Consider the following 26,540-nt stretch of genomic DNA (forward strand, 5'->3'; position numbering starts at 1 on the left):
CACAATAAACTTCGGTAACAAAACTCTAATTAAAATTCAAACAGCGGCTATAGAGGAAACAAAATGACGACCATCCGGGAGAATAAATTTTAAACAAATCCAAACTTTGCCTGTCACTGAAGTGTGCGCGAAACAAAAGATTTACGTGTCAACTTTTAGAGCTTTGCAGGTGGCCATTAAACTGGCGCCTTTAAGGATTTTGATAACGCTTTTTTCGTTTCTCTTGAATCGTGGTATACGTTAACGCCTAACGGTATCTTCTAAAGGATGTCAAAAGATACACGCCTCTTACATAGGTTTTTAATTATTTTGGCAAAAATATTTCTAAATAAATTCACTCCAGTAAATCAATAATGCGGAATGCCTTCAAATGTAAGAAACATTTAATAATCTAAGCTTAAATTTAATAATCCATCATACTTAACACAACTTAAGATAGCAAGATATTCAAATATATTTAAATTATTATTATTCATACGAAAGAGATTTCAGCTTAATTTAAAAGTCTTAAAACCCGCTACTCTAATGGCCTCATTTGGGATTAGTTCCACAGTTACTTTAACAAAACCGGAAGCTTTTTTATTATTAACCGGAATATTTTGACAATTAACATTGTTAATTATTTCTTTAAATACTTTGTTTTGGCTGACCCTTTGTAGGTTTCTGGTTCGAGTTTATTTTAATACATAAATCAAATATACTTATAATTAATCACATTTGTTTAGTTTACTGTGATATTATACTCTTTTAAAATATTAGTAGGTACTTACAGATACAAAACAAAGTATAAAATATTAATAAATATCACACGAATAAATCAAAGTATATATTCTTTACTTCAATATTAGTATTTATTATATTTTAACATACAAGAGATTAATGCAATATTCTGGCATCTTTGAAGGCCACTTTACAAGATTATGCCGGGCCAGCGGTTCTCAAGTTTTGCGTTGTTACCCCCAGTAAGTGTCAATTAACCCCAGGTTAACTCCTCTTGTAATGTACCACGTATGCAATTTGTAAAAATCCTGAACGTTATTAAATACTTGGAGTTGGGAACAATTTTACGTTCAAAAACGTTCACATTAAATAATGCTAATAGAGCTAGTTACCTGTATTTAGTCTGTGATTAAATGTAATTTATACTTAATTGCATTTTAAAATTATTGATCCAATTAATAACTAATTATTATAATATGAATTTGCAAGCTTATGAGTTCTCACCACTGAATAAGGATTTAATTTACTGATTAGCAAAATGTAAAGCCTATTTATACTAGCCTATATTAATAAAATAAACCAAATAAAAGCTGTATAATACTCAATATATTTTTTTGAAAAAGCCAAATATTATAATTATAATTCTCAATTCCAAATAAAATAAACCAAATAACCATAAAAAGTAAATGACATTGCAAAAAATAAATTTAATTTATTATTATGTATACGATTCCATTATTTATGTCATTTGTGGCGGCATACTTTATGAGGTGCTAATAATATTATTTAATGACATTCTCGATTAAGTTATAATAATAAATTAATATTAATAACGATATTATATGTCCTCCCACTGTCTAATAAATAATGATTTTTAAATCAATTACATAATTATGGGAGTTAAAGGTCGCGAAATAGGAAAATTTTAAGATAATATGTGCTATTATTGTTGTGACGTGATTTTTAATTCATATTTAAGTAATTATTTTATTTCTACTCACTTTCTTTGATCTTATTTACAAGAAGCTACTTACTTTACTTAGAGGCGAATTTTAAACGCGACGTTCGCAAAAATAACGAATCGCTAATCAATCATTCACAGTATTTTCTTTTCTTGTTTGGGAACCACATATGTATAATTAAAGAATTATTTTTAAGCACCCGTATGAAAGAAATAATTTGGAAAATCCAAAAGTGCACGCCTCATAATTTTTTTTTTAATAAATATTTATTAATTATTATTTTTGTTTATTTAATAACAATTAAACCACATCGAATCAGATCCTGAAAAATGAAAGGGTATTCCTGAGCATACTCAAGCGTAAGAGAAAAAAAAGACTCGATTAGTAAAGTATTTCGGTCGCTATCGTGTTAACAAGAAAAAGGATCCGCACATACAGACACACGGACGTCCAAGACAGAACTTTTTTAAACTGTTTTTTAACTAGTTAAAATAACAAAAATGACATCAAAAATACCATGAACGTTAAAAATAGTGTTTTTTCTTAATATGTGTGTGTATGTATTATCTTACAAGTGCAATGTATGATACATAAAGACATTTTAAGTTTGAAAAATCAGATGTTTTGCGCGAAGTGACAGTAGTACCCACCTCAACGCTTCGCTTATGAGGCGTGCAAAACTAAACAACTTTCCGTTAGTGAAAGAATTTTCATGATCGGATCAATGATTCCGAAAACTACCCCTAACATACAAACCTACAAAGTTTACTTGTTTACAATATACATACTACATATACATACTAATAATATCCTCTATTTTTCAGGTCACAAAGAATCCCAGTAACATGGAAGACGTAGAGGAATGCATCGCAGCGACCACGAGCTTTCAGCCAAGTGCTAACGTTGATTTACTGACTCTATTGAACCCGTAATTGTGAACCACTTTACCCACTGTGATATCTCTTAGCTTGTATAAAATCATGTGCTTCAAGGAGGATTTTAAGTGTATGTAAGCGTATGTAAGCTTTTATACACTCGGTAACAGGAATGCTTTGAAAATAATTCTTGTTCAAATGTGCTGTATGAATCTAATTACGTAGATTCGTCGTCGCAAGTCGCGGGCTTTAATCATTTCTCATTATTATATTCAAAAATTGATACTTAATAAAAAAAAACATTTGAACATTAATTTCAAATACATACGATACAAAGATTTGTTTTCTATGAAATTTCCACACCAAAAAGCAATGAAAAGTGATATCACCACAACTTCATTTTGCACAGTGCGTATACATCGCTTAAACGTTATCTAGTGGACAAAATTACTGGATCAGAGCAAACGAATGAAGAAAAAGCACCCGATAAGAATTTCCTTATTTCTCCCTATTTTTGTTAGAACTGACCGTTGTGAAGTGGTTAGTGCTTTGGTTTTTCTTGAGTAGCTCTCAGTTCGAGATACGACGTTCGACATAAAAGGATATAGGGTACCTATTAAAATAAGTAATTGCATTATTTTTTCAAAAAAATATTTAGCCGCCTATAGAGTCTATGAAATTCAAAATGCGTATTTAATCAAAAATATATGAAAAAAGCTCAAAATTAGCTATTTCTATTGCAGCTTTAAAAAGAAACAAACTAACAAAAGAATTATATTTAAGTACCTGATATTCATAATTATGCCGGCTTATATCTCACTGAATGCTTCATATTTTACTATTTGTAATTTCTCACGAAAAAAAATTAAAGACGATTTGTTAAAAAAATAGAATGATTAATCTCAGTTCCTTTGAAATCGGTATAAAACGATAAATGCTTACAGAGATAGAATACAATTCAAATTTCCCGCCAACGCAGTCAAACTGAAAAACACACGAGAAAATAGCTAATAAATCATGTCTAAGAAAACGTAAATTATTATCGTCGATGCAGACAGTAATTTGATTTTCCATTCAGATAATACGCTGGCGCGACGTCGACTACGATTTGAATCTAATTTCTAGAATAATCACATGTTGTGTTGTGTTGTACAAATTATTTTACAGTAAAAACTAAAAAAGTAAAAATACACCATAATTTAAACATGATAAAATGACAGCTAAACTTGAACGCATTTGACATTTCTTTTTTTTTAAGAAACGTCAATTTGCATTGCATGAAAATGTTACTGGCTGGTTGGAACGGTAGTGAAGAAAAAAAAACAAATTTTAAATTTTAATTAGAATGTCTTTGGAACGTGCTTCAGTGTGACATAAAAAATAGCTTTTGTTTTGTGATTTCTCTTTTTAATAATGTTAAATAGTATTTATATTTTATAATTTATATCATTGATCACATACTTTAAATCCGAATAGATTGAAAATCGATGCTGTCTGCAGGATTAACGTGCTACATGTAAGTATTTTGGCGTAATATAAAATTGTAGTTTGAACTATTGGTGCATTATGTTTAGGTATATTGTATTTATATTATTATGTTATAGAATATATTGAACATCGTTTTACTACATTCTACATTTAAACAAATTGCAAATTCAATTTTAATAATCCTACCGACTATAATGCGTATTCCTTTGACAATAATCTTCATCAGCACCAATATTTGCAATAAAATCTTATAATTACTTCTAGTAAAAGGCAAAGAATGCATATCTAACAAAAACCGCCTCCAAAGTTGCCAGACAGGGGAATGTAACCTTTAAGATGCCTTCCTTTTTGTCGCGAACACATTTTAAATTTTTGAGCAACTATGTCGTATTCTGATTTACGTATCTCATTATGAGTTTCTTTCAGTTATGTTTAAAAATATGCTGATGTTTTTCTACGTTTTAATTGCATTTGCTACAATTATATTAGGTATGATGCGGTTTGCATTCTAGTACCGTCTCAGATTAATAAAATGTATAAAGGCATTTTACATAAGAACACTGAACAAGATGAGTAACGAAGGGATTGCTTTCGAAAATCTGAATTTGATATTAATTGAATTTATAATCTTAGAATTGCCTTAATACTCATTTACATACTACACATAGCTAATAGTTTAAACTTTAAATTTTTCATTTGTGTACATTTGGTTCTATTAATTTATTTTATTTTAGTGTTGTACCTATAATCCTTTCAATATATATCTATTTCTCATTAAACAATTTAATTCGCATACTTTCTACAAGTAAATCGTGCCGTAGTTTTTGCTCAAGTTCGTTAACGTCTTAAATCGCTTTTGCTGAGTCGCGGCCATCTTTAGTGTCATCAATCAAGATAGTAACGCCGTTCTTAGCTATTCGTCTATTCTATCCAACTGAATACACATTATTTTAGTAGTAGTAGTAGCTTCTTTTTCTAACCATAAATCCAGGCTAATATTATAAATCACTGCACAGATTTTAATGAAATTTGGAATGAAAACAGTTGAACTGTTTATCTTGTTGTTGGTTTTTTAGAAAAATATTTGTATAGTTTAAGTAAATATTTTTAATTAATTATTTACGGTTTCTATAATTGCGCCATCACCATTTTGCTCTCCATTGTGGTGGTTGCCTGGCATTCCTGGCACTCCTTGCCAACAACAAGGCAGCCTTCTGTGCCTTAACCTTTCGGTTAATAGAATAGGTTTTGTGTCCTCTTTTGTAGTATTTGTATTAGGTATATAGCTTTAACTGCTACGTATTTACGTACATAGCTTTACTATTTCTCTGAAACTAAAGACATCTTTATCTTGTTTTGACCTCGTTCTAAACATTCACTATAAACACGACATTTCAAATTATAAGTATGACAAAAAGCAAAATGAGTGTTCGCATCGTTCGTCTACAATTTCCTCATAAAGCCTAGGTCGGACCAGAACAAACACTAGACTTATAACAAGAACTAGGTCACAGGAATTTCCTGAAGAGCGCCATACCTACAGAATTGTTACATACTGCTCGCAAAATTGATATTTATTGTGGATGAAATTGCAATTTATGTGGCGAGTTAACTTAATACAATCTACGTATTTACATTATCCTGTGCCTTTTGTTGCGAGACTAGTTGTCGTACGCGACTTTGTCTGCGCTTTTCGGAAACGTTCATTAAAAACATAGTGCAAAATTGTTTTCCTTTAAACTAAGACCTATTCATAAAATATTGTTCGCGTATCCAAGTCTAAAAATAATTGATTAATAATAAGACATGTACTTTACAAATGAAAGTATTCTATGACAAAAAAGAGACAACCTACTTTAACATAAGCAATAAATCTACCGCTGCTTTCAAAATAAATATTACACATAACATAAACCACATAGCTCGAACATCTCAAAAATTAGTTTTTTAATTAACGATTTCAACCAAGTCGAAATTAATGAATCTAAACTCCAAACATCTTGGATCCAAATACGGCACGAAAAAGATACATTGAAAAACTTGTCGCAATTAAGCGAAAGAGTTCGTTTAAGAAATGTTTATTCATGGGACAAGATTCGAATAACTTTGCTCTTATTTCACTACCAGTTTTGTGCCTACATCGAACAAAGGAAACTATCGGTCAAGACGAAATACATTGCTTGATGAGTAAAACGTTTAATTATAAGGCACAAACAAAAGGGGTAATGTACATCGATGCTGGGTCATTCTAAATGGTCAAGACGCAAGGGCTTGCGTGTGCTCAGTACCGATAAATAAAATTAAATAAAAATAATTAGTTTCAAGTCAGTATGTTGGTGCAACACGACATACTGTGGTGTTAAATTACTGCTCCTTTATAATGGCGTATTGACATGTAAACTGTTTTGTGTTTATAAATAATTCAAAATATTAACGTGCATATGAATGGGCTTTTAATTTTGCATTTTCATTGACTTGTAAAATATTGAAATATTAAAAAATTGTTTCTTAAATGTTGGTGGCAATTTTGCCAGCCAGCCAGTATCTTGGGTTATATTTCATATGAACCGCTAGCCACTCACAACTATTTCAGGAAAACAATATGCTGTTTGAAGATTGTTCTTTTTTATGGTTCAGCGATAACATATTAAAAAATTAAACGTGGGTTTGATGCTGAAAATAATTCGCCGTGGTATTAATTTTCACATTTCCCCATGAAAAAATACGAACAATTTCCTAGGGGATATATGTATAGACCAATATTGAGTTATTACATTTATGTATAAGTCCATAACACTGGCCTATTACCATAGTATAAATGCTATTACGATGACAAAGTCGTGCTTTCTTAATTTCCACGTAGTTTTATAGCTCCAGTCACGAGTATCGAATTAAGTTATTACGCGTTTTTTATTTATCACCGCTATTTCAACCCTCCGTAATTTGAATATAAATGATATGAAAATGTAACACCACAACTTTAGCAACCTTCACTATGTTATTATTTTATATCTCAGATATAAAGTAGTTGTTTAGCCAATAACAGTAATGTTTAATGACTGCGAATGTTTCTAGAAGGTCGCAGTTCCGATTTATGTGCAAAAACATTTTTGTTTACACCTTAATTTATTAAAGCTGTACTAAAAAAGTTATGTAACGGATAAAATCATGAGTCACTGAATTTCTATGCTAAATCATAAGTCACTAAAATAACATAGTACAGAATTACCAGTACAAAAATAACTAAATTTATATTAGTCACTAATAAATATCAAATGTTCAATAAATCATGGTTTTGATATCAGTAATTCTAAACGGTTCAATTACTTTATGAATTCAAACAAATTGATAATTGAGTTACAATTTGATCTCTTAAATTTATTCAACCAATTGGGCTTCTTTTGAATAACTTCCAATAAATTCTTCTAAATATAAATTATTTTTAATTCTAAGAAACATACATAAGCAGATATTAGTTAGTTCTTTAAAGAAACGAATCTTCAATGGCGGCGCTTATCATTCCCTCTCGCTCACACACGGCCGTACGGGATGCAAAAAAAAAATGGAAAAATAAAATCACTAAAATGTATTTGATTTTCCCTATAATAGCTTTTATCATAAATTTACAATGACAATTATGCATTTGCGAAAGTAAATAATGTTTTATTGGAATTTGACAAAATATGTTCTTTGGGAAAAGTTGTTCAGTTTTATGGGCTTATTACAAGTATTATGGGGATTTTATTACATTCTGTATACGTAAATATGATAATTCATATAAATACACAAATACAATAACAAAAAGTTTGTCAACAAACAATTTGAAATAATTAATAAAATAATTATCAATTTACGTTATTTTTATTTTCTTTTTTGATGATCCTACCATCTGTCAAAGTCAGCTTTGGCCGCCATTGAAGATTCGTTTCTTTATTGAACTGACTAATACCTACATCAATATAATTACTTCGCGTATAAATAATAACGAAGAATAACCATATTTCCAACCAAATAAGTAATAAAAAATTCATTCATTCATTTATCATTATCCTTTTATTATTCCCACAGAAGAAATACAAGAGTTTACCCACATGTGATATTTATTTATTACATAATATACTTTATTCCTAAATTCGCCAATCACTTAAAAATAACTATCAACGCATTTTAACTTCTCTTACATCATGTGTAGTGTGTGTGTCAGTCAAACAAAAGGTCTGAGAAAGTATAATATGAGCGGTTTAAATAAGGCATTAGAAAAGGCGAAATAGTAAAAGTCATAAAAGTAACCACATATAATACAAAACTGAAAACATAAACAATATAAATCTTTCACTCCACACGTCAAAACTAGTTCATCCCCTGGGGTGGAATATGGCATATTGCAATGTGGTCGGAATAGCGAACAAATTAGCGACTTTAAAAAGGGATAAGTTTAAATGTATAACACGGATACGAGACATTCGATCATTCCTGGCGAAGGCGCTGCTTTTAAAAATAAAAGGGTTGAGGTACAGGTGCGTGTAGAAGCGAGTTTTAAAAAGAGAAAGTAGCAGTTGTTGTACTAAAAATCTAACAGTCTGGTTTTGAATTGAAAGTTAAGTTCTAGGAATTTCTCCTTAGCGCAAGAAATGATTTGGGTTATTTATTTAAATATGAGATTTTAAATCATCTTTTAAAACTCTTTTAAAAGATTGTAGCGACGAATAATTGAACACACTTAGGTTTATTAAAACAACTGTTTTATAAAACACCGGATTTCTTAAAAATTTAAAATGATTTCATTAAAATTAAGGTGACATAACTTCGATTATTGTACAATAATTGAAAGCCTTGACCTACAAAAAATAAGTAGCTGTCTCTAAAACGGCACAATTTAAGGCGCGGAGCATCATTTACACATGACTTTTTATACTAATCGCATTGTTCCAAAAAACTTCGCAACATCATTCTCCAAGCAAAGACCACTTCCACCGTTATCGTATATTTCGTATACATTGTCCTCTCGCCTGTACCATCGCGTGCGAACCTCACATAAGGCGCTTACACACGCGACTCTGATGTTTAACAACGCTCGGTATAAAAACTACAAGCGACCCGATTGATATTTTACCTACTACTGTTTTATGTCGTACAAATTACTTTTTCGGATTAATTTTGTGTTCTGCCTATTTTATATTTTGTTTACGTTAAATCTGGATCGCAATGGCTTTGACCTCTTAACCCTTTGAAGTCTTATAGTAATTACTTACAAGAAAAAATTTAATCTTTCGAACATTATGACCTATTATGACCCTTGTAAGGTATGAGACATATTAGATTACATATCCCTTTCCCTAATTCCTTCAAAGATCGGGTCTTAATCTGCGTTCTATCGAAAATTTTGTAGCTTTTTGAACCAATATATAATTCAGTTTGCTGCCAAGGAAGTACATCATACATCATTTAGCGTTTATTAATAAATCACGAAATATATTAAAATGGTAGAAAAATAAGGTAAATAACTAATATCATCGAATATCATTTTCTGTCTATAAATAAACCACTAAGAAGTAAAAACATTGTATTTATTTAAATCTTTATAAAAATAAATTGTTTACAAATTGAAGGGTTCATTTCTACTGAAATAATAAACCAAAATCTAATTAAAGACCTAAAATACCAATTGAATGGAAATCCAAATTATTTATGAAAATATCTCTAAGAAATAATGCTTACAAATATTTTCACACATTTTTCCTTGAAACCGATACCAAACAGTCTTAACTTGTACGGAAGTCGTAGAAATGTCAGATTGAGGTGCATTACTTCATGAGGTTTTTAAATGTGATCTAAAAAAATCTAGGTGATTGGTGACATGAAAACCTGAATGCAATTTCGAACGAAAATTTCAAACTGAAGTTGTAAAAAATGTAATGTCTCATCTAAAGGCCAAAATTAAAATAAATATACACCGTACTTAAAAATACTTGACAATATGATCATTTAAAAATAATACAGTTTTATGGTGCAATTTGAAATATTTAGTTATAAATACTTTTCTCTCTTGGTAGATTGGTAGATATTATATAATATGGTAGGTACGTCATTTGTGAAATGAACTTTACGACTTTTTCACTATTATAAATCAATTCATAATCGCGTTTACTATTTTTACATCACTTATTACCATCTCAACAACATTATTGCTACCCAAAGCAAAGCCAACGCACAAAAAATTCTATAACCCAAACGCTTACAACCGGATCTAAAAGATCTATAGATCAGGTGGAGCTTAATTACAACAATAAAACAATCGTAGGGCTCTCTCGGCGTCTTAAACACTCATTAAGAGTCATTAATGGGGGTCGACGGGCGATAAATGGCCATAGAATAGTGTAAACGTAAAGATTCGCGGAGTGCGTAGGCCGTGTATAATTGTATATATCTATTTATGACTGTTATAAAATAGCTTTCGAACAACTTTCTTAGTTAGAGTTTTGGAAAACGTGTTTTCTTCTCGTAGTTGATATGAAAAAAAAAACTTGTTGAATATAGACTATTATATAGTATTTGTACAATAATAGTATAGCCGTCCCGGCAAACACTGTTCTGCCTTACCCGACTTATCTAATAAGCCACAAAATTTCATGAGAATCAGTCAAGCCGTTTCAGAGGAGTTAAACTTCAAAAACCGTGACAAGAGAATTGTATATTAATGACTAGGTAGCTGTCCCGATAAACGTTGTTCTTTCTTACTCTTATCACTTGGGGGTATTAAAAATAGATTTTAGCCGATTCTCAAATCTACCACATAGGCACACAAAATTTAATGAGAATCGGTCTAGGCGTTTCGGAGGTTAAGTGGACACGAGAATTTTATAGGTATATAATATAGAGAAGAGATGAATATAACGGAAATAAATCCTTTTCGTAAAGGTACTTAGTATTAAATGTTTAAGTTTGCGAAGGAGGATAAACGATTGCTTCTCGAGCAAAAACGAGATAGATGGAATAGTGAGTTTTGTATTTTCTTGTGTTAGGGTTTTATACGGAATTTTACTTGTAGGAATTAAAGTTTATACAGCATTTAATATTTTAATACAAATTCTTATTGATTTCTATTTAGCAAAACAAAATCTATACATGATTATGTACATGATAGTTATGAATTCTTGAAGACAATATTGACTTATAAGTTTTATAATGCACAAATTAATTTAATAATTTAAACAGCTGAAATGACAAGACAAAACATGGACAAGACAAGCGACAAAATTTTCCCGCCAAAAACATTTTTTCATCGAATTCCTTTTACAAACAATGGTAACACTATGGGTAACACTCTCCCTTCTGTAAAACCCCGACCACTAACAATATTATTCTAAAACCAAGAAATACGACACAAGCGCATGTTAGTGCCACGTAAATCCTGTAAAAACCTATTCATAATTTTTGACAGGCAACAAAACACCTTCCATATAAAGACAGATCCTCTAGATGTAAATTGGATGTCAATAAAAGTAAATGGCTTGCATTTATGCAAAACAAAGTTATTCGAACGGCAACTTCCATTAAACTGCAGTCATTTACATATCGAGTTAAAAATATAGTTATACTAATTGCCAAATGTCGAAACAATAAACCAATTGATTCGTATACATTTTCTGTTAATTATGATGTGTATGTGTCATTATTATGGACACTTATGAATCAAATATGAGTCATATATGACTCACTAAGGTTAAAGTTTTCAAATGGGTGGTAAAACATTGACATATGATACAAATTATATAAAATACGAAGATTTACATGGATTTCCCTTTTTCAGGCAAAAATTATGAATTAAATGTTAAACCTCTTCCAATAGAAGTCTAAATAAATGCATATATTATATGGTTATGTTTATATCCATAATCTGCTGAAAGTTGTTATCTTCATACTCGTGTTTAAAAATATTTTTCCTAGAATTAATTAAATAATGAATCGTAATGTATTTCATAGAAAATTAAACCCTCAACGCAATAAGTTTATTGGAATAATCTAATACTTGCAATAAAACAGAATAGAATACAATAGCGTGTATTATAAATAGAACAGATCGAGCTAACGTAAGTGATTTAACCAATTATACGCGTTCCCTGCAGAGAGGCTTGCGCTTGACATTAAAAGAATTCCGTGACATTGATGTATAGAACTAGATGTGATTATAATTTCGGTGCTAGAGCCTTTATGTTTCCTGATTGTGACAGTCCTATTAAGTAGTAATGATAATAAATAGGATCGTTTGTTGTTGATTAATTATCAACTTTTACTTACATCTATTTTCGTGGGTATTGTCGTGAATAAAAAATAACTGAAAAGAATTGTTTTTCAATGTATGTATTTCTTTTAATTAAAATAAATAAAAAATAAACAATGCTTTTGAGAATTATTATTGAACGTATTGCACATTGCCTAATAATTTTGTAACTGTCACATCTATCACAATTCAATAGGTATACAAAATGTATTATAGCTGCAATGAATTGATCATTGTACATATACAGGGTGTCCCACTATTGGTATATTAGTATACGCGCGAAGGAACTTGTAGTTTTGCATACACTGATCACGTAAAAAATACTTTAAAAAAAAATTACGTCCAAAATTTTTTGCTAAATTTTTCTTGAAAAACCATGTTTTCTTCTCTAGCTTCGCGCAGGCGGTATATACCGCTTCTCTGATATGAGCATTTTATCTATGAAAACATAATCTTAAACAATAGCTCACGTGCTGGTGGCAAAGTTGGGCGGCTCGCTTGTTATGGGTGTACACATAGAGTTTTAAGAATTCATCTATTTGAAAAAAAAAATGCGTCTGGAATTTTTTAATTATTTTTTACGTACTCAGCGTATGCAAAACTATAACCTCCTTTGAGCTTAGTATACCAACAGTGGGACACCCTGTATATGAGTCATTAAGTTGACAAGTTTGCTGAAAGTTTGTATAGGCAACTAAGTTTAATGAAGTAAAATGATTAATTGCATCTTACAATCTTACATGCACTCTTTGTATGATAAAATTAAAACATGTTTTATTGCAATACCTAAGTATTAACTATTAATCAATAAACGTACTAACCAAATTATTTACCTTTACATATTCAGACGGAGATATACATAGGTATAAATAGTTCTACTTATGCTTTTCATTCAATGTAAAATTCAAGGTACTTCCAGTACCCATATATCTCTACTCCACCCACAAAATAACATCGATTGTCGGCCATTTGACACAGCCATTACAAAGTTCATAACTATTCGATCACAATTACACACAACATAAGTGTTGCATAAAATTTTATAGCGACCTTTTGACTATTGTTTGTTGACATCATACTTGAGTTATGTAAAAATAGAAACGCCGGATCTTTATAAGTGAAAGTCTATCAAGATGTATTAGCTACATTGTACAGGTATAATAATTATACAATAATAAAGTTGCATTGTAGTGAAGACACAAAACACTTGTATTATATGATTTATATAATACATTACATGTAACGTGCGGTTTAACCTGTGGACGAACCCATGGGCAAAGGCAAAGCTTTTCCTATAGCCTATGTTATTCTGATTGATAAGCCAAATCACTGCCAAGAAATAGGTATTAAAATCTGATTAGTGGTTTTCGCGCGAGCAATAACTTATAGGTATTCCTACATCCATCCTTACAAACCTACTAATTTTTATAGAGTATGGAATCTGTTTATCGCCGTTTGTTCGTATCGTATTAAATATTCCCGTTTTATTGATTAAAATAAATTCTTCAGAAACTGTTTTGTTAAAAAATACCAAACAGATTGTTATATAATGTTTCTACAGACCTCCTGCCTATTGCTAATTAAAAACAATGCAATACCCGTTTCAATCAGTACTCGACGATGAGCGTACCCATAGGATATTAGCATCGCCTGAACTCAAGCGAAGACCGGTTGGCCGATTAGTTGCGCAACTGGTGGGGCTATTAGTCGCCATTAAATCACCTACAGGCGGTATTAAATTTGTTCGAGAGCGAAATAAAATTACCACACTGACACTTCTTTAATCGTTATACATTTTATTTGCCGGCTGAACTCATAATTCTCGAGGCTGAATATTAGATACATAATGGTACAGCCTTTTAACAAATGGTAAATTATGACGCTGGGATTATTATATTTCTTAGTGGTTAGCTATTTCATATTCAGTGGGGAAATGTTCGGTAAAAAGAATGTAAAGGTTCTTAGATATAGGCCACAGTATTACAATATAGGCTTTATTTCTATAAAACACTTTATTGTACAGCGTAGGTACCTTTAAACTTGTGTAACAAGTTATAACACGTTATAACAAGTTTCAAATTTTCAAATTTTCAAGTTATAACAGAACAGTATATTACCCAAAAAAGGACCATTCTCAACAATGTCTTAACTTTGATTAGGTACAACTATTAAGTATCGTTTTTATTATCTTCTCTTCAAGACAATATAAGTACATAAATAAATAGAGTAATTTCACTTTAACCTCAAATATTTTCAATTCAGTCTTAACACATGACTTTTCAGATACTGTTGATTGCGAAATAAACTCCATGCTTTGAAAACCTCCCATAGCTGATATACAGCATAAAATCAATAGCTCAACACAATAGCTACCTTCATTTTACCTCCAACAGATTTCTCATTCACAACGGCATAGACAATAAAAATCTAAGCCACTATAATCCACAGATTAAACAGAACGAGTGTGGATTGATGTCTGCTTACAGATACACGAAGACTGGATGTAAATATGTAGAAGTGAATACGTTTCTTTTTTAATCCATTAAGATTTATTTCCACTAGTTTTATTTCCAAAACTGTTGTTAGCAGATGTTTTTAAAATGCTTTCCGGATGATGATATTACATCGGGATCGTTATTTTCTTTGCTCCTACTTAGAGATATAGTACCTAACAAATTATTTATTTCTTTCAGGGCATCACAAAGCCGAGGTCATCAACGAAGAAACATCAAAACATTGCGGCCTCATGCTTTTCAAGAGAAGGATACTTGACTAATTACACACACGCGTACGGCATATCTTAATAGTAACACAAACTAATCACTTATCCTACATATATCTTACACAAGTTAAAAACTCTAAAGAAACACACACAACAAAGGTATTCACACCCACACACAAGCCACATAGTATAAAATTATAACAATTAAAATAAAAGCAATAACAAGGATACACCAGCCCTTAACCGGTCTCATTTGTTGGTCCAAGTAATTGGCACTCGCAAATATTCCTCACACTGATAAGCTATATCCATCGGCTATGCTAATGTTCATACTTAATTTTAATCTAATATCTAATATCTAATATATCTAATATCTAATATATATTATAAAGGCGAAAGTTTGTAAGGATGTATGGATGTATGGATGTATGGATGTATGGATGTATGGATGTTTGTTACTCTTTCACGTAAAAACTACTGAACCGATAACAATGAAATTTAGCACACATATAAAGGGTAACTTGGATTAACACATAGGATAGGTTTTATCCCGGAAATCCCACGGGAACGGGAACTATGCGGGTTTTCCTTTGAAAACGCGGGCGAAGCCGCGGGCGGAAATCTAGTGTTTAATATAATCGTATAGGGATTGAGGCTTGTGTATCGCGAAATGGCTTCAAAAGTAGGAAGAAAGGCAAGGTATATAGGAACTTACAAAGGTTAATCTCTTAAACGAAATCATAATATGTGTTGACCATTACGATATATTATGTTTAATGCAATCTTGTAGTGATGATGAAGGTATATAAATCATAATTTGTATACCTACTTATAACCAGGAAAATTCAACAGATCTTACAATGGACAATAAACTGCGTTTTAAAGGTACATGATTCAGCTAAACAAAATTTATACCACCTCAAAACCCCTTCGATAAAATTCATATAAATCACGTGGGTAAAGCGAATTTTCTTAATTACTCATATTCATCATGCTGATGTGTAAGCACAAAGTGACAGGTCGAAATTAAATGCTTCAAGAAATTCCCTTCAATATTCGGAACGAATAATTCTGCGGAACAATGTGGTTGGAGTGGGAATGTCCCACATTGTGAGATGTAGAGCAGTGTTAGCTTAATTTAATCTTGCCAGGTTTTATAGAAATATTCAGGGTTGTATGTTGACGTAACAAGAACCGTTAGTAAGATCTAAAGTAAAGGTAATTTAACAATTAGTATAATATGGATATACACAATTAAAGATTGTCGAAGAATTTACGTTGAATCAAACGAAAGTAAAATTATGTACGAAAAATAATGCACACTGAAGATACTGCGTATACGTTTAATTTCACAAATAAAATAATAGTCTCTACCTATCTTGTAGAGACTATTATTTTACTTGTGAAATTTTTAAACCTACCATGTTATTTACAGATCCTTACTTTTAACTTACCTACAATATATGTATTTTAATCACATCTTTACTTTAATTGGCTATTAAAATGACATCGCACATTATGAAGGCACCGAACAAAATGCAAGCGAGTTAACATTTTTGAGAATATGCTAATCGAGAGTTATTCGATACATCGATCAATCTGACGGTTAATAAAACCGAAACAAATTTAATTATTAGCGCGTCATCCAGCCGCCGTACCTGGAGCCAATAAAATCGATTATTACCGGTTCGTATCATTTTAATCACACCTACTAAATAGCTGTGTGAAAATAGAATACCAATTATTTTTAACATCCCCAATTAAGCCTTTATAGTTTGGATTAAAAGTATATAAAATTTATTATAAGTGAAGTGACCATCATAGCACCTGTGGAAGCAATTTTGTAGTAAAATCGTTTATTTTTCGCAGAAGATATATTATTTAAAAAACTGCAGTCTATAAGTACTAGTAGTTGTTCATATCTAGACCACGTATAAAAATAAAAAGTACCTACCTTTAAAACATTTGACATTTGACAAAATTATAGAACTGCAAAACTTATCGTCAAGTTATCGTACATTTTCTTCGCGTTTGCCCTTTTAAAAAATAAACATACGTTTACAGGAAAGTCGTCAAACAAACGTGAAAGTTTCGAGACGAATCTGTATAGATTTAAACGCGACTTAAAACTTAAATCGTCTTAAAATTGAAAACGCAAACTAGTTTCGTATCGTCCGACGAATCTTTAATCTTCTTTTACAAGTGTAATTTCAACTTATTTTCATTTAAATTGTTGCTGTTTACACATATTTACATATTGGGAGTTTTCTTGTATACTTAAGCGAATGATTTCGAAGAATAGTGTATATTGGTAAAATGGTTTTTGTATTACACGGTTTAGCAAATGAAGTTTACTCAAATAGGATCATCTATACTATATACATCTGTTTTTTATATATGTATAATTGTATCCTACTAATCTCTAAATCGGAAATAGCTATTCGGTTTCTGTGGTTGTCAAATTTGTTGCTCTACTAAACCTGAAATAACCTAACATTTAATGAACATAGGTACCCATATATGCAGTGGTTCCGCCCACTTTGAAATTTTCTATTCCATACTTTTGTATATCTATACTAATATTATAAAGCTGAAGAGTTTGTTTCTTTGAACGCGCTAATCTCAGGAACTACTGGTCCGATTTGAAAAATTCTTTCGGTATTAGTAGCCCATACATCGAGGAAGGCTATAGGCTATATATTATCATCACGCTAAGACCGGAGCGGAGCCACGCGGGTGAAACCGTGGAGCGCATCTAGTTAAAATAAAGCACTTTAAAAAAGAATTATTAAAACTGTTTGGTAGAGTCGTTCGTCGTCGAAATTTCGCCCTTACATACCTATCTACATATCAGCGATCATTTTAACTTATCTATAAGGAATATATATGTCACGGCTAAAGGTAGGTGAGAACATAAACTTAAGATTAGCCGGCTAAACTTATGTTTATTTTCGACGAGGTGTTAATGTTAGTTTGTTCTATCTTTAGCCGGCTAAACTTAAGTGTAACCGCAGGCCCGTGGCTAAAAATGTCGGGGTGGGTAGATTTGGTTAGCGCCGGGCCGGTGGAGGGCTTGAGGGGCCCGCACAGTGCCAGAAAACACTCGCCCTGTTCCTTACATGTATTATAGTAACCAAATCTACCCACCCCGACTCAGGGCAGAAAGCTGGTGGCTAGGTTAGGTTAGGTTAGAACTCTTAAGACCCGCACGAGCCGAGCGAGCGCAGCGAGCGTGCTGCGGCAGCAGCCGGCGAAGTGCCAGAAAACACTCGCCCTGTTCCTTACATGTATTATAGTAACCAAATCTACCCACCCCGACATTTTTAGCCACGGGCCTGCGGTTACACTTAAGTTTAGCCGGCTAAAGATAGAACAAACTAACATTAACACCTCGTCGAAAATAAACCTAAGTTTAGCCGGCTAATCTTAAGTTTATGTTCTCACCTACCTTTAGCCGTAACATATACAATACTTAAACGTTTATTACAAATGCACTGTAAAACAATATGTAAAATGGTAGATATGGTATAAAATAACTACGTATGGTTTAGTCCATCGCATTCTCAACACAAGTTTATGTTAATACCTATTGCTATCAACACTTGATCTTATATGAGCCCTTTCACAGTAATTCTACATGATGTTTCATAATAAAGACTCATATTTACACCTTTTGGATCTAAAGTGGACATTAAATGCAGAAATATGCTAGCGTTGTTGTGAATATACGATTACAGTTAGCGAATAATAAGGGACCATTCTTACTTATTCGTTTATTTACAAATAGTATTATACCGACATTTCATAATATGATATTTTTGCTACGGCATAAAATTTTCAGATAAGTATTATAATTTGCTATCACGAACTCATAAAGAGCTTTTAATTATGGTTTATTTCTGTTTATATAGCTTCTCTTGTGACATAAGTATCTACAATTACAAGACAATTACTTATTCAAAATTAATTTTAAAAAATCGTTGCACTCAAATGCCAATTTTGCTAGGTACCTACTTAAGACCTAACGTAGAATTATAATTTTACCATTGGACTAAACAATTAATTTCTTAAGTACTTAAATATGCACTTACGGAGGCATTTTTTATAAAAAACTGCTGCTATTGTAGATGTGTTATCGGAAAACTAGAACTTCGCTTCCATTGTTAAGAATATTTTCATAGAGAGATTGAAAGACCTAAGCTTAGCGGTGACTTTTTAGAATATCGATGTACTTTTCCCATAACTTGAATGAAAAAATGTGTATCAAGATTCATATTAAATAACATTTTTAATTATAACTTAAGAGGTATTTATTATTACCACCAACCGATACCGATAAAATCAAAAACGAAGTTAAGATAAAAATGCTAAATGGGCTATCAAAAAATTCCCGCCAAATCGCCATTTCAAAAGAATAAGTACCACAAATTGTTTTTAATCGCAACACAGACTATATACAGTCTAAAAGGCATTAACTGTAGTAAAAAAAGAACAAATCACTGGCTGGAAGAACACGTTTCCAATGCGTTGAATTATTAAAAAAAATAAAAAAAGACGCGCGAAAGAGAGGTGTGATTTGTGTACTTTTGCGCGGCAAACGATAAGGGACGTCGATTAACAATTCAATGCGAAATGATATCAGGTATTTGGCATGAGGTACGTAGAATGTTAAATAAAGGAATATTTTGATTTAATCGAATTTCAACGAAGTGATTTTTAAATATTGAATAATGTAAGCAATACATTTGGTCCGTTGCAATCATTTTACATATTAAGTACGTACCGCTGTTAATATTTTTCTTTCGTACTTTTTAATTATAATTTCATGATTGTTAAGATAAAAAGTAATAGATTGTTTATATGTAATAACGAAAACATTGGGTACAAAATGTTTGTTAATTTATATCAAGAACAAATAAATACCTACTGATTACGATTTTAAATACATAGGTAGTTAAATCAATGGATTAAATTTTAAAATATGATACCAGACGAAGGTTTTTACCACGTTGCAGTTGTACTAATAAATAATATGCATATATGATATAAGCATTTAATATCAATTCTTTCTGGTATTCCATAGAACTTTACATTGTTTCAGCTAGCTAAAGCACAATCCATTTACCAAGGGTACAACAAAAGTCTAGCTTAAATAATGCAGCCTAGAAAATTGTTTCAAGTAAGTATCTATTACTATTTTTGAAATCTTTCTTATTTATTATTATATATATTTTATTTAAGAAGATATTATATTCGAACTCTACACTACAAAATAATGTCTCTTCTAACGTAAATTGTAGAAATCTTTAAATTCTAGATATGCATTTCTGATAAATATCACATAGTATTTATATTATTTTCATAATATTGTGTAGGCTTCAACAGGTCGGGTTCAATACACTAAGATTTTTCCCTGTCGATATAGGATCAGGGCTCATTTTAATCGTCAGATCCTATCTGCTGCAGATGTTTTATGCATGAATTCATAATTTAATTATAGCCTCCAAAGATAACGACGCTTTTTATGGGATTTTGACTCCCTGTATGAATTTTTATTCGGACTTTAAACATGTTTTTACGCAAGCATTATATTTTAATTGTTACGCCAATTAATTTGTAACCCTTATTATGAATTTTCAACTTGAATCATATTTTTTTAATTATTTTGAGCTAAAGGCTTAGAATTTTAAAGTATATAGACACGTATGAATGCAATTTTCATCTAAAATTTTCTCAAAATTAAATTCAAAAGTCAATCCGATTAAAATAATGCTTTCTCAACTTTCTATTCAAACTAACTTAACTCTAACTTATATATGGTTGAATTATAATACGTAATTTAAAGAAAACATGGTTCTCATTTTCCTTATTTTTATTCGATATTTTGCCAAAATTAACGAAAAAATGAACGTAAATGTAATTTAAATAGACTGTATTAACTTCACATATCGCATTAGGTAACAATAATTTTAATTAGTATAACAAATTCATGCAGTAATAGGTATAGTAATTGTCCCAGGCTGAAAGATTGCTAATCTCTAATTCTACAACATTTAATGAAAGTAGGTTCCATTCACAAAACACTTATTTATTATTATTACAAATATTTAACAATAACATTTGAAACGCTCTCGTTTATCTCTACATAACTCAACCACTATCTATAATAACCGTGAAAGTGTAGACATTCTGCTTTAATCGCGTTACCTTACACCTCCCCATAAACTTCAGCACGTAATATAAATTACAATCAAAACATTTTATTTTACATTGTCATCGGGCGATCGGATGAAGTATTTAATTTCGCATGCTATCAACCTCTGTAATATACTGCGGTCTTTCAGTTTTGATACTTCAATTTATTGCGCTCTTATTGAATTACCGATGACGTCATTGTCCGATAAAGTATCGGATTTATGCGAGGATCGGCGATGTATGTGGTCAAACTGCAATAGTGCTTTATGTTTGGAAAATATTTAAAATGTTATTTTTATCGAGTGCAACTCTTTGTTTTTATTTTCGAGTGTACTTTGAAGTATGGAAATATCGGAAGCCTTGGATATCAAATTGATTTAAAAGGTACATTATTTTAACTTATAATAGTTATTATCAAAACTTATCTTATCCAATATAGCGCAAATGATATAAATATATTAAATAGTAATATTTTTGTGCGTATTAGAAATTACTCTATAGTAATAATTAGGGATGTAACGATACATGATTTTGCCGATACGATACCGATACCGATATTTGTAGTAATGTATCGGCGATACCGATACCGATACCGATATCGATGGCTTGGTAGAAAAATAAATAGTGAATTATGCATAAAAAGTTACCAACATTTAACAGAGACAACTGTTAATCGTATTCTTTTAAATAAAAATGTCAAATCAAAAAACAACAAAACCATTTATTTTAGTATTATTATTTTACGAAGTCAGTTAAACTTTAAGTAATACACATACAATCAGTACCTAATAAAAGTTTACTATAATTGGTAGAGTTTTTTCAGAAAACAAAGTGCGCACGCGCGGGCGGCCTCCCGCATCGTTCATTGCGCGCGGATTTTTGAATTATTTGATATCAAAAAAATTTGTTGTTTGTAAAGTAGGTTTACGATCGAGATGTTTACGTGATAACATAATGCAGTGGCAGCGCTCGAGATGAAACGGGAGATCGGTCCGTCTCTCTCTCGTTATACCTGCGATCGCGCTCGTGAGGTTTTGGTGTGACACAAGTTTATGAACATGTCACCCGACTAAAACGATTTTAAAAACGTTATCACGTTAAAAATTAAAAAAATTCAAAATTATTTATTTCTTTCCTTTACATAAACAAATTTGTGATTGGAACACTCCTAGTAAGCAAATAAAATGCTTGTGTCAGGAGGTTCCGCTCTTCCTTAACACTATTACAGAAACAGAAATAAAACAATATGAATGAATACAATGCAAAAACATAAAAGAAAAGAAAGAATTTAATAAAAAAATATCGGTATCGGTTGATTTATTATCGGCGATACCGATATATCGGCTTGCCGATATATCGGCCGATATATCGGTGTCGGTATCGGTATCGTTACATCCCTAGTAATAATATAGAGTAATTTCTAATACGCACAAAAATATACTACTTATTTCTATGCCAAATTTCATCTAGACTCGTACGTTTCAAGTAACGTTAAGCCTCAAAATATTCGTCTTCTTATAAGTAATAGTAGGATCACAGACTAATAATAATATACTACGGTAGTAGTACATTACCTTCTTCGGTATTTAGTACATAAATAGTTAGTTAATAAGCGTCCACAATTTATGAAATGGCGTTATATTACGTGGTTACCCAATCGCGTCCTGCAAAGGATCGTTTCCTTTATGAAATTCTTTAAAAATATTTTCAAAGGTAAGACGAAAGTTTTAAACGTTCAATATGAAACCTGTTCCTGGAGATATTTTATTATAAAGTACGTCATACGTCTCTATGGCAAGTTAGTTTGGGATGTGGCTTGCGCTGCGATATTGTGGGAAACCATTTAACTTTGGTAGCCATTGTGTGTTTAAACTGTTTTTAGTACAATAAAAACGTATGCATGGTAAATTGAGACACACTTTTCTGTATAATATAGATATTCCAAAATGCATAACTCAGGCCGTGTCCGTACTGCGTATATTTTCCGCGCGTATTTTTATCCGCTATTCTGTAACAGATTGAATACAATGAGAATATCCGCCGACGCTAGTTCTAACTATTTCCAAAGTGGAAGCGGAATTGTCAATTATTTTGACTATGTACTTTTAACATCATTTTAATTCGTTGTTAAAACGATAAATAGATTTAAGTTTCAAATCAATGAATTTAGTTCACTAACTTTCGTATAGGTATTTCTTTGAAGTCAACTGTGTGATGTGTCAATAAAATAAACTAGAAAGTATATTAAGATAAAATGTGTTCATGAAATGAACTGGTTATAAAATCAAAACAGATAGTAAACAAAGCTGTATACAAACAGTAAGTGACAACTTCTCCTAGAAATAATAATAAATGTCTGCCTACGCATAACAGAAACACGACGCTCACGTGAAATAATTATAAACTGAATGTTACCTATTAAACATTAATTAATATAAAAATACGTTGTGTTATTCAATTTTAAATTCCTAAGAACTTTTTAATAATGTAAGAGCCTATGTGTATGTATATTGTATGTAATTAGATACCTTTAGGCTCCTGTAAAACATAACAATACGATGACTAGTCAATACGATTTTAATCACTCGAAACTAAACTACACTATGAACAATAAAACTACGAAGATAACAACATAACTTCAAAGATATTAGCATACTTATAAGTTATAATCTAAATCTTTATATATTCCAGCTATTAGACAATACAATGACATACAATATGTATTATATTATATTATCTTATAATTATCCTAAATTAGTTTCAAAAATACCTAGAATCATTACAAAAGATCGGTTCATTATATAAAAGCGGTGGATATAAATCTTTAGCACGTCTGAATCCCTAAGTGACGTGTCGTGTCCGGCGTCGAACCAGCTACTAAATAGCAGAACAACCTTTGGGACACCTAGATCTCAACTGATAACTATCCTGTTTTCTGCATCTAGGGCTGACATTTTAATAAAAGGATAGGTAACCAAGAATGTTGTAAAATTCAATTTCTTAATTGAACCGTCCATATAAATTATAATTAAACTAGCTAATAATTACAAATTTATAAAATAAATACATACAAAGTAGTAATAATTGCGAATTTACCGCCGCGCTCTTTTTATAAAAATTACGCGAAGTTTTTTCATCTAAATTTAAAAGTTTAGTTAAAGAATTATGTATAATATAATTATGTATATATTATAAGTGTAACTAGAATTATATATTGAGCTTCGCGTGGAAATACCTATAGCTTTTTATTTATTTAAAATGAAAGTTATTCATATTTAACAAAAAAGTATTTCACCAATGTTTAGCACACCAGCTCTTCCTACCCTTTTGTTATTTGTATAATATCATTGTAATTTGTAACGTACACCACGCTATGGTTTCAACATTGTTCAAGAAATAAATCAAATCTTAATACTAGAACCATATTAAAAGCTTAGTAACAATCGTAAGTAGTTTATTTCCAGGCAACCCTAAGTTTAACACCGTTAGGCAAATGTTATCAGCAAATCGCGAGAGGTCGAACTTTACTGCGAATAACTAGGAATAACAATCAATGACACTTAATACTGACTCTTAATAGACTTTATATCCCGCTTTAGGTGTTTTAGGAAAATACTAAAAAACTAGTCTATTATCCTGCCAATTGCATCAAAATTTATAGTATCTTGCTCTGTTAGGACATAGTTTCGAATGCATGAATTTTAATCCTGGATAGGTTTCTTAAGCTCTAAATATCAAAGAGTGTAAAGATAAACAGTAGTCAGTAGTGACTATTGTATAATCTCTTACACACCTGATAAGTCCTTAGAATATTGGCCAACGAGGATTTCCTTTATTTATAGATAGAGGTAAAGAGAAAGTGGAAAATGGTAATTTTAATTTACTGCAAAATAGCAATTTAAAATTTACAAGGCCTCATCATAATGAAAATTAATTTTCAAGCGTCAAATGTTTTCATCTATATTGTGACCTCAGTTCGCGCCTAATCTGTTCAGCCATTTTAATTAAGTAATGATACATGACATCCTCACAACCTTTCCCATTAACAATATCAAGGTATATCCAAAGATTCGTTATCGATATTGTTATAAAAAATGAGCTATCTTATCCTAGTTTAAACTAAAAGCAACAAAGGGGAAACATTCCACAATACCAAGAATTGTGTACAAATAAAGCTGGCCACTCACACAGCGCAAGTAATGCGACACGTTCGTCGCATTGATCATAAACGAAAGCGGTGTTGTCTGAATGCAACATTGTAACTCGACGATCGAACAACTTTAATGGATCGAGACCTGTTTCGTGCTGTGAATAGTAATCTTTATACACATCTTGTCGCCTTGAGTCTCAAACATTGCAATTTACGTTCACCTGTTAGTGGCATTTTTAGCGAACATTTTCTAAACTAGAACAACGTGTTAATAAACTGTAAGTAATAAAATTCCAAAAAAATTAAACTTCTTGAATTCAAAAACCATCTCAAAAACACACACCGCAATCACCGCAATCCTGATTGATATCTGTGTCGTCTTATAAAAACTTACTTTAACGTATATTATTAGTATTTAAAAACAGTATTAATCAATTAAAAGCTTAAAGAATACTCTATTATACCTTGAATACATTGCTCTCTAACCCAATCTTTGCTATCAAATTTATCTCAGAATAACATCTCTAAATCGCGCTACCGTCCATTTACGGCTGTAATATGATTAGATTCAACTCCACACCATATACAGAAATATTACCCGACTAAATAACATTGTATGTATTATAGTGATATCATAATCAGGAGTATAATAAACATAAATCTAACGTATATGTACATAATCCAACGAGTTTCAGCATTCACTAAATAATTTTCTATGCAGCGCTAGTACAAAGTTAAACAAGATTAAAGTGAGTGAAATCCGAAATGAAATTAACAGACCCTGTATATTTTGGTTATTATTTATTTTAATTACTTTAATGTGAATAAATAACATCGTACTGAATACCTAGTCTATACTATTTATATACATAGAGCTAAGTTTATTATAGAGTTTGGAATATAACCCCAATAAAAGATACCAACGAATATTGCATGGTATCTATAATATTTTAAACCACTTAACATTTAAGTACTATAAGGCATCAATAAATACTAATTCAAAGATAATAGCCGTACAAGGAAAGGTTTCAAGCGACTGATTCTGTAAATTATTATCAATTAAGATTTAAATTTATCTATTATACCTACCATTACCAAATATTTTACAATATCACACCAATCACAAAAGCACCGCTTACTGTTGGTT

The sequence above is a fragment of the Colias philodice genome, chromosome 24 (assembly GCF_061535455.1).
Source record: "Colias philodice isolate Cphi_HAF_F1 chromosome 24, ilColPhil1 Martin Lab GWU primary, whole genome shotgun sequence".
Taxonomy (NCBI): Eukaryota; Metazoa; Arthropoda; class Insecta; order Lepidoptera; family Pieridae; genus Colias; species Colias philodice.